Source organism: Rhinopithecus roxellana, chromosome 5 (genome assembly GCF_007565055.1).
Source record: "Rhinopithecus roxellana isolate Shanxi Qingling chromosome 5, ASM756505v1, whole genome shotgun sequence".
In the NCBI taxonomy this organism is placed as follows: Eukaryota; Metazoa; Chordata; class Mammalia; order Primates; family Cercopithecidae; genus Rhinopithecus; species Rhinopithecus roxellana.
Window position 1 is genome coordinate 143,730,288 of NC_044553.1, and position 15,132 is coordinate 143,745,419.

The window sequence follows — 15,132 nt, forward strand, 5'->3', positions numbered from 1 at the left end:
CTATAGTTTTTTCTTAATCATCCTGTTTTTAATGAACATTTTTTAAAACTGATAAATACTTTGTAGCACATTTAATAAAGACTGATGTTATGGTTATGGTAGATCTTACTAAGGTAAATTAACAATGTTAGCATTAGAATGTCTGTCTTCTATATTTCTCATGAACAAGTCACGGAAGTAAGCAGGCACATGGATACATTTCTTTCCTTCATCATGGGGTTTTCAGAAGGCCCCGAAGAGATAACAACACAGGCACCACATTTTTGATGTAAAGTATTATTATCATTATCTTTAATTATGGTGATTTACAAGACAAATAAGTATTTTCCCTGAGTTAAATTCCAGAAAATTCACGGAGATTTCTCTGATTTCTGAAACATCTGTCACGTACTGCTTCAGGGTACCACTATACTGCCCTAATTTTTCTACCCCATGGGCAATCCAAGAAAAGTAGTCAATCCCCACATAATCTCTTTTCCACAATAAAATTATTACTGTACTTTCAGAAGCTTAAATACAGAAAAGGAGCTTACTTTATGAAAGTAAATAAGGTATTTTAACTTGTAGGGTTTTTTGCCTAACCTGGAGGAAGTGAGAGACTAGTGGATTTTCCTGTTCAGCTGACTAGCAGGAAAGAAGCGGTTTTCAACCGACCTGAACATTCTGGTCTCTTGAGGAGGTTTAAAGAGCACGAATGCTGGGTCCCACCCCAGATGTAAGAAGACCTGAAGTATAGATTCCAAACATAAATATATATATAATTTAAACTCTATCAGGCTGGGTGTGGTGGCTTACACCTGTAATCCCAGCACTTGGGGAGGCCAAGGCAGGTGGATCACCTGAGGTCAGGAGTTTGAGACCAGACTGGCCAATATGGTGAAACCCCATCTCTACTAAAAATACAAAAAAAAAAAAAAAAATTAACCAGGCTTGGTGGCACATGCCTATAGTCCCAGCTACTCGGGAGGCTGAGGCAGGAGAATTGCTTGAGCCTGGGAGGTGGAGGTTGCAGTGAGCTAAGATCCTTCTACTGCACTCTAACCTGGGCCACAGAGCAAGACTCTGCCTCAAAAAAGAAATAATAAATAAATAAACTCCGTCAGAGGATTCTAATGACCAGCCAGGTTAAGATTACCACATTTCAACCCTGAGAAAGCAACTTGAGCACTGAATTATGATGGCTATGGCTACCAGAATCTTCATTCTTATTTCAACGTAATTCAAATTCTAAAGCAACATTTAATAGTAAATTAATGATTATCTCCTTAGGATAAATGTCCAAAAGGAAAATAACTAGCTTCAAGAAAATGCCAGTTTTTATCTGCCTTCAAATTTTATGGTGCAAAGTAATTGTTGTTTTTGCAATTACTTTTAATGGCAAAAACAGCAATTACTTTTGCACCAACCCTAGAAGAGGGAGCTATTATTAAATAAGAGCTCAAGAGATTCAAAGTGAGCCAGTATGTGAAACGTCAAGAAGAAAGACTCACATCTGATTCCCTGTAAGCAAGAACATTGAAAGAGATCTCAGTTAGAATTGACTGTGTTGAGAAACAGCATGTTCTTCATCACTGCAATTGTTTGCATGTATTCACGGGTGGATGTTGTCAAGAAGGTTCAAATTTAGAACACGGATGTATTTTCTAATCCTCGGAGTCTTTATTAAGCCTTAGATTTCCATAGTGATTGTATTAGTCTGTTCTTGCATTGCTCTCAAATACCAGAGACTGGATCATTTATAAAGAAAAGAGGATTAATTGGCTCACTATTCTGCAGGTTGTACAGGAGGCATGATGCTGGCATCTGCTCAGCTTCTGGGGAGATCTCCAGAAACTTATAATCGTGGCGGAAGACAGAAATGGGAGCAGGCACAGTCACATGGCCAGAGCAGCAATATCAAGGGGGAAGGTACTACAGACTTTTTTTTTTTTTTTTTTTTTTTTTTTTTGAGATAGAGTTTCCCTCTGTCACCCACGCTGGAATGCCATGGCATGATCTTGGCTCTCTGCAACCTCTGTCAGCCTCCCGAGTAGCTGGGATTACAGGCACCTGCCACAACACTTGGCTAATTTTTTGTATTTTTAGTAGAGATGGAGTTTCACCATGTTGGCCAGGCTGGTCTTCAACTCATGACCTCGTGATCCACCCCTGCCGCAAGCTCAGCCTCCCAAAGTGCTGGGATTACAGGCGTGAGCCAAAGCGCCCGGCCACTACACACTTTTAAACAACCAGATCTCATGAGAACTCACTCACTATCATGAGAACAGCACCAAGAAAACCACGGTAAATCATTTATGAGAAAACCGCACCCATGATCCAATCAACTCCCACTAGGCCCCACCTCCAGCATTGGGGATTGTGATTTGACATGAGATTTCGGTGGGGACACGGATCCAAACTATATCACTTATACGTTTCAAAGCTTGTTCATTTTGCTCATAACATCCATTGCCCTTTCAAAATCCTGTAGGGCTATATTTTTGGAGGAGTTGTACAGAAGTGGAACATTCCTAACGGTCATTTAGGAACTGAAGTCATAGAATGCTCGGAGCCCTTAAAGCCTTGAATATGTCTTTCATTCCCCTTTGATAGAAGTAGAATCATCTGGGCTGGGCCAACACTATGAGGATGTGGGTGAGAGTAGCAGGACACTTGCCTTAGGGGCAAAATTTGAGGGACAACAAAAACTCAGTAACCAAAATAATACTTCAATACAATATTTTACAAATCAAAAATAATGCCAAAAATGTATGACCAAAACAACAATATATTTAATACAAATAGGATCTGTATTACTGTTTTTCTTTTCATCTTAGACTCCCGTGTAGCCCAGTACCTCAATATTATTGGCCCTTGTTGTGATTGAGGAGTTTTTTGGTCTCTGCTTAAATATCACACCCAAAGCAAGTGCCTCACTTGCCTCATGATGGTGAAGAATCCAGGCAAAAAGGAAGAAAACAGAGAGTAAGCAGTTGAGCTCTGTGAGTACACATTTGTGCATGTATTTGTGCACCCATTTTTGTGTGTTCAAGTAAGAGACTCAAGAAGTTAGTAACATTTTCTTCATGATTCCAGCTGTTTTTCTTCTGACTAAGAATGAGCTGAGGTTGTACAGCTCGTAAAATATGACTGACTTTTAACATTTTCATCTTTCAAAAGGACTCTATTATGATCACTTTTTTGGCAGTAAATTGTTACCTGTCCATGACTGGAAAGAAGGCAGTAGATGTTCCTAACCACTCTACTGGGCAGCTGCATTCTGGCAATATACTTAAAGACAGCTGAGCACCTATGGGGTTAATTAAATCCCTTTGTATCAAACCTTCAGGTGAACGCTCTTGCATAGCGAACAGGTTATAAAGATTCGTAACCTACTAGTGGCCACATTTTATTTTGAAAAACAAATGTTTTAGTAAAAGAGAAATTGCTGTTGTGCACTGATGATAGAAAATAAACAGTCTACACGTTTTGCTACTTCATTAGGGGAACACATTTATAACACATCCTTTTCCCCTTGAAATCGATGGTTCAGAGTGTGATAATTAACTTAAGGACTAGGAGTATTATTGAGAGGTAAAATTTCATAAGAACCAGAATTTCAAAATACAAGACACTGGCTTAAAAAGATATGTTTAGCCTACTTACTATGGAAAAAAGGTACATTGTAGGCAGTGTTAGAAGAAATAGCAACTTATGCTTGATTTTTTGCAAGATTTTATTTCTTAGTCTCATTAGCACGGACATCACTTTCATCTCCTGTTATGTCTGGATGGGAATTTTCTACACATTCTTTATTTCTTCTTTACCTGCACCTTGGCCTAAGCTAAGGTGGAATGTCTGTCTTTACATTCTCTTCGGTCTTTAAGAGCCTCCACTGGGATTTTCAAAAATTATTAAATTTAAAATTACATTAAAAATTGTATTAAAAATACAAAATTGTATTAAAAATACAAAAATTGTATTAAAAATAAAATTACATTTTATTAAATGTACATATAATATTTTTTAAAGTCTCCATGTCTACTCTGGCAAAAGCAAACATGGTATCCAGGAGGTAAGCTCCAGTTTCACTTTAATGCTTGTGATTTGCCCTTTGCTGGGTTTCTGGGTTGAACTGACGTTAAGGGAGCATAAATCTGCTCGTTCATTTAATAAAAATGTATTGAGTGTCTTGTATGTAACAGGCACTCTGTGGCACAGGGATGTGGATGTGAATGAAGCAAACTTGTCTGTATGTGGCCCTGTGAACTTCTCCCTTGCATTGCAAGGATAGTTTGGCTCTGGGTTTCCATTTCCATAGTAGAAGATGGAAATGATATTCTCATACCTGTCCTCACATAACTGTGGATAGATGCCAATGTAAATTCAAACGTGAAAGACATGCATGTTCATTTGTTTAGTGTAAAAAAAAAAAAAAAAAGACACTACAAGTTAATTTTTGAAAATGATTGAGGTTCTATTAGAATGAGATAAAGACATAGTGAAAGAGTTCTCTGCTTTTCAATCCCAACATTAAAGCTAACAAACTATGTGACATTAAGCAAATTGCTTCACTACCATGTGCCTCCATTTATTTCTAGCTGTCAAATGGGTGATGGGTCAAGAAGGATGGATTAAATTATCTCCATCATTCTTTCCAGGTCCCATTTGAGACTTATTGATTTCATATGTTGAAAAAGTGCTGAAAATGTTTCTGCAATAGTTCATTAGCATTTGGTAGGTACTCAAATGTTTGTAGAATAAACCATCATTTTAGAAGAATCTAGTTTCCTCCATTCATAAGGCAGTTTGTTCTGACCATGCTGGGGATGGTAGAGTAATGCACTGAATTTCTCATTACCCTGATATTGTATGCTATTGACATACATTCGATTGGCCCTCATGTTTGTGTTCAAGAGAAAAAATATTGATATCCATTTTAATTTTGACTTGACATTTGAATATGTGTCTATGAATAGCTAGCTGAAAATTCTAGGAATAAGTTTACTTTATTTAACAAATCTTTTATTTGTTCTGGTTTGTGTGTGTGTGCCTTTTTGTTTGACTACCAGGAGAATTTGCCAAGCTTTCCTTTGATCATCAGTCACAATATTTTTAAAGCACACTCTTCTAAACCTTCCTAGTACCCTTTATTTTTTAAAAAAATCTATATTTCTGAACTGCTTTCCAATAACTCAGATGGTCATCAAAATCTCTTTTGTTTTAAATCAGCTTCTTTTGGTAGGTAGCAGGACTTGTGTACTTGGCAAACTATCAAACAGCAGCCTTAGAGGAACACTGGTTCTGCTGTTAGGATACCATCATTCTACTCCATCATAGCTGTTTCCTTTAATCACTTATCCCTTCAGCATCACTATCATGATTTCTAACCCATTTCCCATTTGTCCCAAGAAATGAGCACTGGCAGCAAGCTGCAATTTTTTTTTTTTTTTTTTTCTAAATGGGAAATGGGTTTTTTAACAAGTTAGCTATGAATAAATGAATGCTCCACTCTGTCCACCATTTCTCACCATTCCACTGCTACTATCCTGGACCAGGCATAACCACATCGTACCTGGACTGCTACAATAGCCCCCAACTAGGCCTCCACATCTGCCTTCTATTCTTTCAAGCTGTTCTCAGCACAACAGACCACTCCAGTAAATGACTACTATAACCCCCAGGACCTTCCATGGTCTGTGCTCACTCCTCCATGTGTTGCCTCTATAAGCCCATTTCCTAGTTCTCTCTCCTTACTTACTCTGCTCTAATCCTACTGCCATTTTGGTTGTTCCTCAGAACAGCTATATGAATGCCTACCTTTGGACTTTGCTGATCTGTCTCCATGGAATATAAAATGCAGAGAAAAATAGTACCTACCTCAAAGGATTGTGGGTATAGCCTGGCTGGAGGCTTTTGTAGTGATCCAGGTAAGTTGTGATTATGCCACTATACTAGGATAGTAGCAGTGGGGCAGTGAGAAGTGGTAGAAGGAGATAGTTAACTTCGTAAAAATTGTGTTGTAAGGATTAAATGCATTAATATATAAAAAGTGATTAGAACAGTCCATGACATTTTACTAAGGGTTACATAAATGTTAGATATTATATTTTTAGCATTATTATTATTATATACATTAAAATATCCATCATACAGTTAAGTCACCATCTTTGTCTACATAGAAAATGCTTGATACATTATTACCTTTGGTCCTATTTTTCTTTAAATAGTTAGAAGCAGAAAAGTGAAATAATATGAAATATGGACCTTGTGTTAGCCAGTCTCCAAGGTTATCTCCAAAGATTCTTCCCTCATTCACACTGCTATGAGTCTCCTCCCCTCTCATTGAATAAGATTGGCCTGTAACCAATAGGATATTGCAGAAATGGTGAAATATGGCTTCTGAGGCTGGCTCATGATAGATATGGTTTCTGCCTCGCTCTCAATGTTGCACGTTTTGGATGCTTCGTGCCCTTCAAATCTCATGTTGAAATGTGATCTCCAATGGTGGAGGTGGCCCTAGTTGGGAGGTGTTTTTGGTCATGGGGCTGGATCCTTCATGAATGACTTGGTGCTGTCCTTGCAGTAATGAATGATTTCTCACTCTGAGTTAATGTGAGATCTAGTTGGCTAAAAGAGCCCAGCACCTCCTCCCTCTCTCCCCCACTCTCACCATGTGATATACTGGCTCCCCTTCATGTTCCACCATGACTGTAAGTTTCCTAAGGCCTCACCAGAAGCAGATGTGACACTATGCTTTGTATAAAGCCTGCAGAACTGTAGGCCAAATAAACCTCGTGTTAAAAATAAGATTACCAGCCTTCAGTATTCCTTTATAGCAGTGCAAATGGACTAACACAGAAAGCAGTTTTTCTAAGGGAAATCAATTCTCATGTCACGGGGAAATTCAAGTATACCCATGAAGAAGTCCATGTGGTGAGTAACTAAGGATTTCTGCCAACAGCCAGCATCAACATGTCAGACACTGGTGTGAGCCTTATTGGATTTAGACCTTCCATCCCCGGGCAAGCCTTCAAATGATGGCAGCTTCTAGCCACCATCTTGATGATGGCATCATAAAATATGCTGAGTAAAAATAACCCAGTTGAGCCACTCCTAATTCTTAGCCCACTAAAACTGTGAGATGGTAAGTGCTTATTGTTGTCTTAAACTGTTATACTTATGACATTTTATTATGCAACAATAGATAATGAACACAGTTCTCACAAACTAAATATATACAATTGAGAAAAGGACAGAAATCATTAAGCCAACCAAAACACCAAATTCTTGACATCGTTCAAAACTAATTGGCTTGAAACTACATGTGTGTTAAATTATGAAGAGAAGAAACAATATGTCAGACTATTTATAAAATGCTGGAAATATCAAATGCTGAATTGAAAACATGAGATATAATTTGGGTTTTGGTCTTTTTTCTAGCATTTTGAAAATAGAAACTTTATTAGATATGGTAACTTTCTTGGAGGCAATAGAATGTGAATCTTACTAGTTTAAGCCAAAAAAAATCATTTTATTGAGAAGTTTCTAGGGTAGTTTATGGGATTATGGGAATATTTGTACAATTATTTCCCTGAAGGACAAGAAGAAGAGCTGCCTCTGGGATCTCACTGAGGAATTCATAAGCAGTTTTTCTGGGGAGTTGCCAAGAGCTGCACTTCTCAAACTTGATTATGCACAAGATTCTCCTGAGGATGTTGGTAAAATGCTATTCAATTTAGAGGGTCTAGGGTGGGGCCTCTTATTCTGTATTTTTAGCAACTCCTAGGTAATACTGATGCCACTGTTTCATGGTCCTCTCATTGAACAGCAATTTCCAAAAAAGGGTTCATTGCTATATTCTCAGCTGCATTATGCCTGACATATATATGTAATTTCCATCTTTCCTACTGGACTATAAGCTGCATATGGAAAGGAACATGCCTGGCTTGCTCACTGTTGTCTCCTCAGCAGTTAGCATAGTGCATGGACTATAGTTCAAAAAGGTTGTAAGTTTGCTTTCAAATATTGAGCACCCCTCACCTGACTCACACCATTCCCTTATTTAAAGAATTGCTGTCAACCCTAGCTGTGCTTTAGAATCAACTGAAGATCCTTTATAAAGTGCCCATGATGGGGCTCTACTTCAGACCGCTTAAATCAGAACCTTAGACAGAGGGGCCTAGGCATTGGTTTATAAGCTCCTTGGGTATTTCCAATTGTAGTGTAATAAAAATATGTATATTTGGTCTTTGTCCTTGGTTGCTGGCAAAGAGCTCCTAATACCTTCGGATATTCTGAGTGACAGGAGTGTTTCTTTTTATTCATAATGAACCTGTCTGACCATACCTGCATTTATACTATTGAAATGACTCTTGGCAACCCCCTAGACAGCTTTGGGATGGGGTCTGGTTGCCAGAGAAACCGACAACCTGGTTAAAGGATTGGAACTTTCAGATCCACCCCTGACCTGGGGAGGATTCAATAGTTTGGATATTCGACCCAAGGAACCTCATGCTGAAATTTGATCTCCAGTGTTGGAGGTGGGGCCTAATGGGAAGTACCGGGTCATGGAGGTGGATCCCTCATGAAAGGCTTGGTGCCATTCTCCCTGGAATGAATGGGTCTCACGCTATTCATTCCCATGAAAGCTAGTTGTTAAAAAGAGTCTGGCACCTGCCCCATATCTTTCTTCCTATCTCACCATGTTATCTCTGCACACACAGGATCTCAATTGCCTTCTGCTGTGAGTAGAAGCAACCTGAGGTCCTCACAAGAAACAGATGCTGGTATCATGTTTCTTGTACAGCCTAAACACCCATGAGAAAAATAAACCTCTTTCCTTTATAAATTGCCCAGCTCCAGGTATTCCTTTATAGCAACATAAACGGACTGAGACAGAGGAGGAAAGAGGTTAGAGATTGAATTCAATCACCAATGGCCAATGATTTAATCAATCATGCCTACAAAATAACATTTCAACAGACACATTTAAACAAAGGGATATGGGTAACTTCAAGGTTGGTGAACACATCAATGTACTGGGAAGGTGACCTGCCAAGAGAGGGGTATGGAGGCTCCTCACCTCCCCATCTCTTACCTTGTCCTGTCTATTTCTTCCATTGGGCAGTTCCCGAGTTGTTTTCTTTATAATAAAATGGTAATTGTAAGCACCATGCTTTTCTACTTTCCTGAATTCTGTGAGGCATTCTAGTAAATTATCAAACCTAAGGAAGAGTTATGGGAACCCATCAATTTATAATCAATCAGACAGAAGTATGCATAGCTTGAGGACACTACTTGTGGCTGCACCTGAAGTAAGGGCAACCTTGTGGGACTGAGCCCTTAACCTGGGGGATGCATTCTAATTCTGGGTAGTTAGTGTTAGAATTGAATTGTAAGACTTCCAGTTGGTATTGGAGAACTGTTGTTGGAAAATAGGATATAAATGTTCAACTGATAAAAAGGATGATTTTAGAGTATCACTTGGATTAAAACCCATTCCTCTTACCAGATATTCCAGATGGCTAGAGCTGGCTTCAGAAGACATAGATATTATTTATTTATTTATGAGAAAGTACTCTAATAGAGGCAAAGACTTTTCTTTTAGGCCAATTATCCTCTGATACATTTATTTTTCCCTTTACTGAAACATCCCCTGTAAGGGACTACATATCTTTCAAGATTTACCCTGGATAGAAAATGAAAATAGCTATGTAAATGTTGTTCTATTGTTCAATAACTGTTAAGTTTTATTTTTCTCCTTCCTTCCAGAACTTTCTGATAACAAGCCAAACCAGCAAGGCTCATCAATAATGAATTGAGTTCTTCATTGGGTTCCATCATAATTACTTGTCTATTAGACCTTAGCTAAACTTATCATGCTTCTAAGATTCAGAAAACTATAAAAAAAGTTTGTCTTTGTAAACAGGCAGACTGTTCTACGATATGTTCCAAATGTCTGGAGGAGTACATTGTACTTCATAAGTGCTCATTAAATATTTGCTTAAAAAAGGAAGTGTTTCTGTTTTACTGAGAAGAAAAAGTATTACTAGATCTGCTCTCACGTACTGTTTGATCTAACTGAAGGGAACCAAAATAGTAAAGACTAATTAAAAAGGACAAGTAAAGTTACAATGGTTCATGGTCAGAAAAGGCTGCATAGAAGATCTAATGTTTGTGTGAGACTTCTTAGAAAGAGAAAAGAAGGAAGGTCTTTCAAAACTAAGAGAAGAGCATATGTTGAGACAGGAAAAGGAAAGGTGATTTTGCTCTCACACTCAATGCAAGGCTGAATACTTGACCTCCGATCACCAAAATGTGTGGGATTTCTCCCTACCAGCACCAATCAATTATGCAAAATCTCCGGTAACACCAACTGGTAGTCCTCTAATGAAATTCAGTTCTGACACTATCGACCTAGAGATAGTATCAGATACCACAGGTTAAGGGCTCAGTCCCATAAGACTGCCCCCATTCACAGGCCAGTTGTAAGCACAGGCTGTGGCCTGTGCTTCTGATTGACTAGCAATAAATAGGGGTTGAACCCCCTTCTCGGGTTCAATTAATTGGCTAGAGTGGCTCACAGAACTCAGGGCAACATTTAACTTACATTTACTGGCTTATTATGAAGAATATTTCAAAGGATACAGATGAACAGCAAGATGGAAGAGATGTATAGGGTGAGGTATGGGAGAATGAAGGCAAAGCTTCCATGCCTTCTCCAGGAAGGTCACTCTCCAGAAACCTGCACATGGTCAGTAACCTAGTGGTTCTCTGAACCCAGCCTTTCTGGAGTTTTATGAAAGCTTTGTTACATAGGCATGATTTATTACACCATTGGCCTTTGGTTGAACAACTCAACCTTCAGCTCTACCCTACCAGGAAGTCAGGAGTGGAACTAAAATTTCAAATCCTCTAATCATATAGTTGATTCTCCCTGACCCAGCCCCCTTCCTGAGGCAATCCAGGAGCCCATCAAGAGTTGCTTCACTGGGACAAAAGATGCTACTATTACTCTGGAAATTCCAAGAGATTTAGGGGCTTTGTGTCAGGAACAGGGTCAAATACCAAATGCACCTTTATGTACAATGGTATTAGGAGCTCTATCTCAGAAACTTAAACAGAGACCAAAACAGAGACCAGGACAAAAGATTCTCTAGTACCCTATTGCTCAGGAAATTACCAGAGTTTTAGGAACTCTGTGCCAGGAAATTGGGACAAAGAATAATGTGTATATTTATTGTTATTTCACAGTGTACTTGAAGGCACAGGATATGAATGCATGAAATACATTTTGGACATTATGAATAGCTCAGCCTGGCTCAAGTGGAAAAATCACACGGGTGAAAAGCTTAGACTGGATTAATGAGTTAGCACCAGATGGTAGAGAGTGCTGAGTTCATTCTAGATTTGATGGGATTGGGCAGAATAGTGGAATCACAAGATACATCCAGTATTCAAGGAAGCATCCACAAGGAATCCAAAGGGAATTTAGGAAAAATTTTCATCTAAGAAGAAAATAAAAAGTGGGACTCTGGGATGATAGAGTTTTGGAGACTTTTTGTTAAAACAATAGAACAACTCTTACCTGGTGAATCTCAGCTTTTACTGTCATGAATCTGACTTCTTTTGTAAAAGGGGTAGGGATCTGTTTTGTAGCTCCCTTGACTATGAGTTACAATTCTGAGTTTTGTGTGCAACTTTGAGAATATATATATTATATATATATATTATATATATAATATATATATTTTATAATTTTATATTTTATAATGATATCTTGTATTTTCATGGTAGAACTTCTTTTAGCATTTGTACATGTGTTCCAATTTGGGCCAAAATCAAAAGCCAAAATAAAGAAAAGAACTGAGGAATTATACCCTTAATTATGCCCTCATACAGACTAGACATGTCCCTAATTTGTAATTAATTGCTCAAATTAAAGTGTTTATTTTAGATACATTAAATCCTGAAATCAAGAGAAAAAAATTAAGGATTAAGCCAAATTGTCTCACAAGATTATTTTAAAACCAAGGTCTTGTACTATAAATCAGGAGTGTTCTACAGGCCAACGTCTTTCTTTCATAATATTCCGGGAAATTTCATTTGCAATTGGAGGCTGCCAAAAATGATAGATACCAGCTTTTGATATTGTGAAAATCACCCTCTGCTTATGTAAAGTTAAATTATTAGGCCAAAAACTATAATCTAAATGTTCTGAAGCTCTACGTAAAAGGAGAAATACATAGAAAAGCAGACTTTTCCTCTACGAAACGTGATAGTGATTTTAATTAAGAGTTAGGAGTCTATAAGGGAAATTTAGGTTTATATGTATTAGGTTGAAATGAAATAGAACCCGAATTGAAATCGAACTGGACGCAAGCATTTGTTGGGTCTTCTTTCCTTTATGCTCACTGATGTTTATTGACACATTGTTCCACATACCAAGATAGAAGATGAAATTCTAAAACATGCAAGATGGAAATTGAAAACAAAACCACAAAATTATGTTGTTTAAATCAATACAGACATGAAAGTACAAATTAACTCTCAATACCTAATATTTCCTGTCTGATTAATATATTTTATGAAGAAATGTATTGACAGTACTAGTAGTAGTGACTTGGCGTGGAAAAGAGGCTGTAACTGCCCCCATTTCGACACTAATGAGATAGAAATGTGATTTTCTTTAACCTTTTGGAGTTCTTTTTCACGTTAAAGTGAAATACTACAACTGAGCAATTACATATTTGTAGACCTAAACCATCAGTCATAGTATCTTTTTGAGGTAAAATATTACCAGTAAAACTTTTAAAATTATAATGAATAATGCTATTTAGGGTGCATCTACTATGTGGCAGTCCTAAATCACTATTCTAAGAGATATAAATGCATTAACCTTAGTGTTTATACATAGGGAAACTGAGACTCAGGAAAATTAAGTTACTGCCCAAGGCCACACAGCTAGCAAAATGTCACAGACTTTCCTGGCTCTAAAACTCATTCAATCTAATTCTTCACCTATAACGTCGGTAACTTCTCCTGTAACATGCACTTCACGAGAGATAGGGACCATGTCCATCTGGATTTTTACCAAAGTACTGTGCCTCAACCTCATTCAAGTTTAATTATATCAGAATTCTGGGGTTAGGAACCCAAGTATTTTATTATTTTGTTAAAGCTCCTAAGATAGTAGTTAACGTGCAACCTAATTTCCCTGTTCTCCACTATCTTTGTGGAATACCTCATTGTACTACTAAAGCATCCGGTATCATTAAACCTATTTTTCAGACTTAAAAAAATCAAGATTAAATTATTTATCTAAAGTCACATCACAAGTAAGTGAAGGAGCCAATATTTAAACTCAGTTTGTCCAGTTCCAAGACCAATATTTATTTTACAGCCAGTAAGTTATCTCACTTCAAAGGAAATTAGTACGTGTTTCTGAATATTAATAACCCCTTAAATTCTTTAAATGACAAACATAAATATTATGGGTTTTTCTAAATTTCAAAGTCTTAGCAGAAAAAGATCTACATGCCAAGCATTATTGCAATTAACCTATTTATCAGCTTGAGTTACTGCATATTGCATTATTTTATTCCTGAACATACTATTTCCAAAATCTATTCTACAATTATTCCAGCTCTACTGGGAAAACTTACAGGACCAAAATAAAATGTTGTCCCTTTACAAAAATTAGAGAATTATATGCTAGTTTTATTTTAATAGGCTATTGATTGCTTACCAGTAAAAAGCTATCTCATTTATTTTATCTTGTAAGGTACACATTCCAGGCATTTAATTTTTTATGGCTTGGAGGCTAGGGAAGTATTGGAAACCTAACTTTGTGTCTGGATCAAATAAAGCCTCTTTTCAATCAGGCAATATAAATTTCAGTTGTCCTGTTAGAGGCATTAAGGGGAAGGATATGAATCAAGGTTATGAAAGTTAAGTATTGCTTGCCATCATGTATTGCTTGCCATCATCCTCAAAAATTCAAGAGGAATCTCTGCCAAATGACAAAAGGCTGTGTTCCAAGAGAATGCAATGCTACACCTTTGTCCACATGGTTCCTCCAATTTGTGGTCAGGAACAACTCAGATCCTTACCAGAAACTCACTGGTGCCTTCACCAATGGTAGTTGGTGAGCGCCTGCTGGTAGGGAAATGTAGATTAAATGAAGAGAGTGTAGCCATGAAAAAATTGCCAGTGAGTTGAAAGAATGGGGTTTGATTTTTCCTATATTTCCTGACATTTCCAAGCCCCCTAGGCTTGCAAATCAGGATGCTTGCAGTCTCTTGCCGTATCATCAATAAGAATAACAACACACTGCCAGGTGCACTGGCTCACACATATAATCCCGGTACTTTGGGAGGCAGAGGTGGGTAGATCACCTGAGGTCGGGAGTTCAAGACCAGCCTGACCAACATGGAGAAACCCCATCTCTACTAAAAATACAAAATTAGCTGGGATGGTGGCGCACCCCTGTAATCCCAGCTACTCGGGAGGCTGAGGCAGGAGAATCACTTGAACCCGGGAGGCAGAGGTTGCGGTGAGCTAAGATCACACCATTGCACTCCAGCCTGGGCATCAAGAGCAAAACTTCTTCTCAAAAAAAAAAAAAAAAAAAAAAAACACACACACACACAAAAAACAAAGAATAACAACACAAAACTCTAGGAGTGCAGATTTCCATTTACTGTCTGGAGGGAGGTATAATATAAGAGTGATCTGTAATATAAGAATAATCCATGATTGGGAGGGGGTGCACTGATTTAACCATTTGCATGAATAACAGCATAGATAGCAATTACTTTGTGTGTGGCACCATCCTTAGTCTTTAGATATATTAATTTTGGAGGGTCACTAAGATGTGAGCTTCCCAATGAGAAAGACTTCATCTTCTTGTTCTCCTTGTATCCACATGGTATGCACTCAATTGATATTGGACAATTAATTACATCATACTGAATATTTACAATATCATATCATCTAGGCATTGTCATGCTAATCATTTCACACACTTGTTATGATCCTGTTCTCAATGGGCACTTGGTTGGTAAGAGTAAGGTTAGGATTTTGAACTCAGAACTCAGACTGCCTGATCCTATGTTCTTAACAATTAAGGCATACTCCTTCTTAACTGAC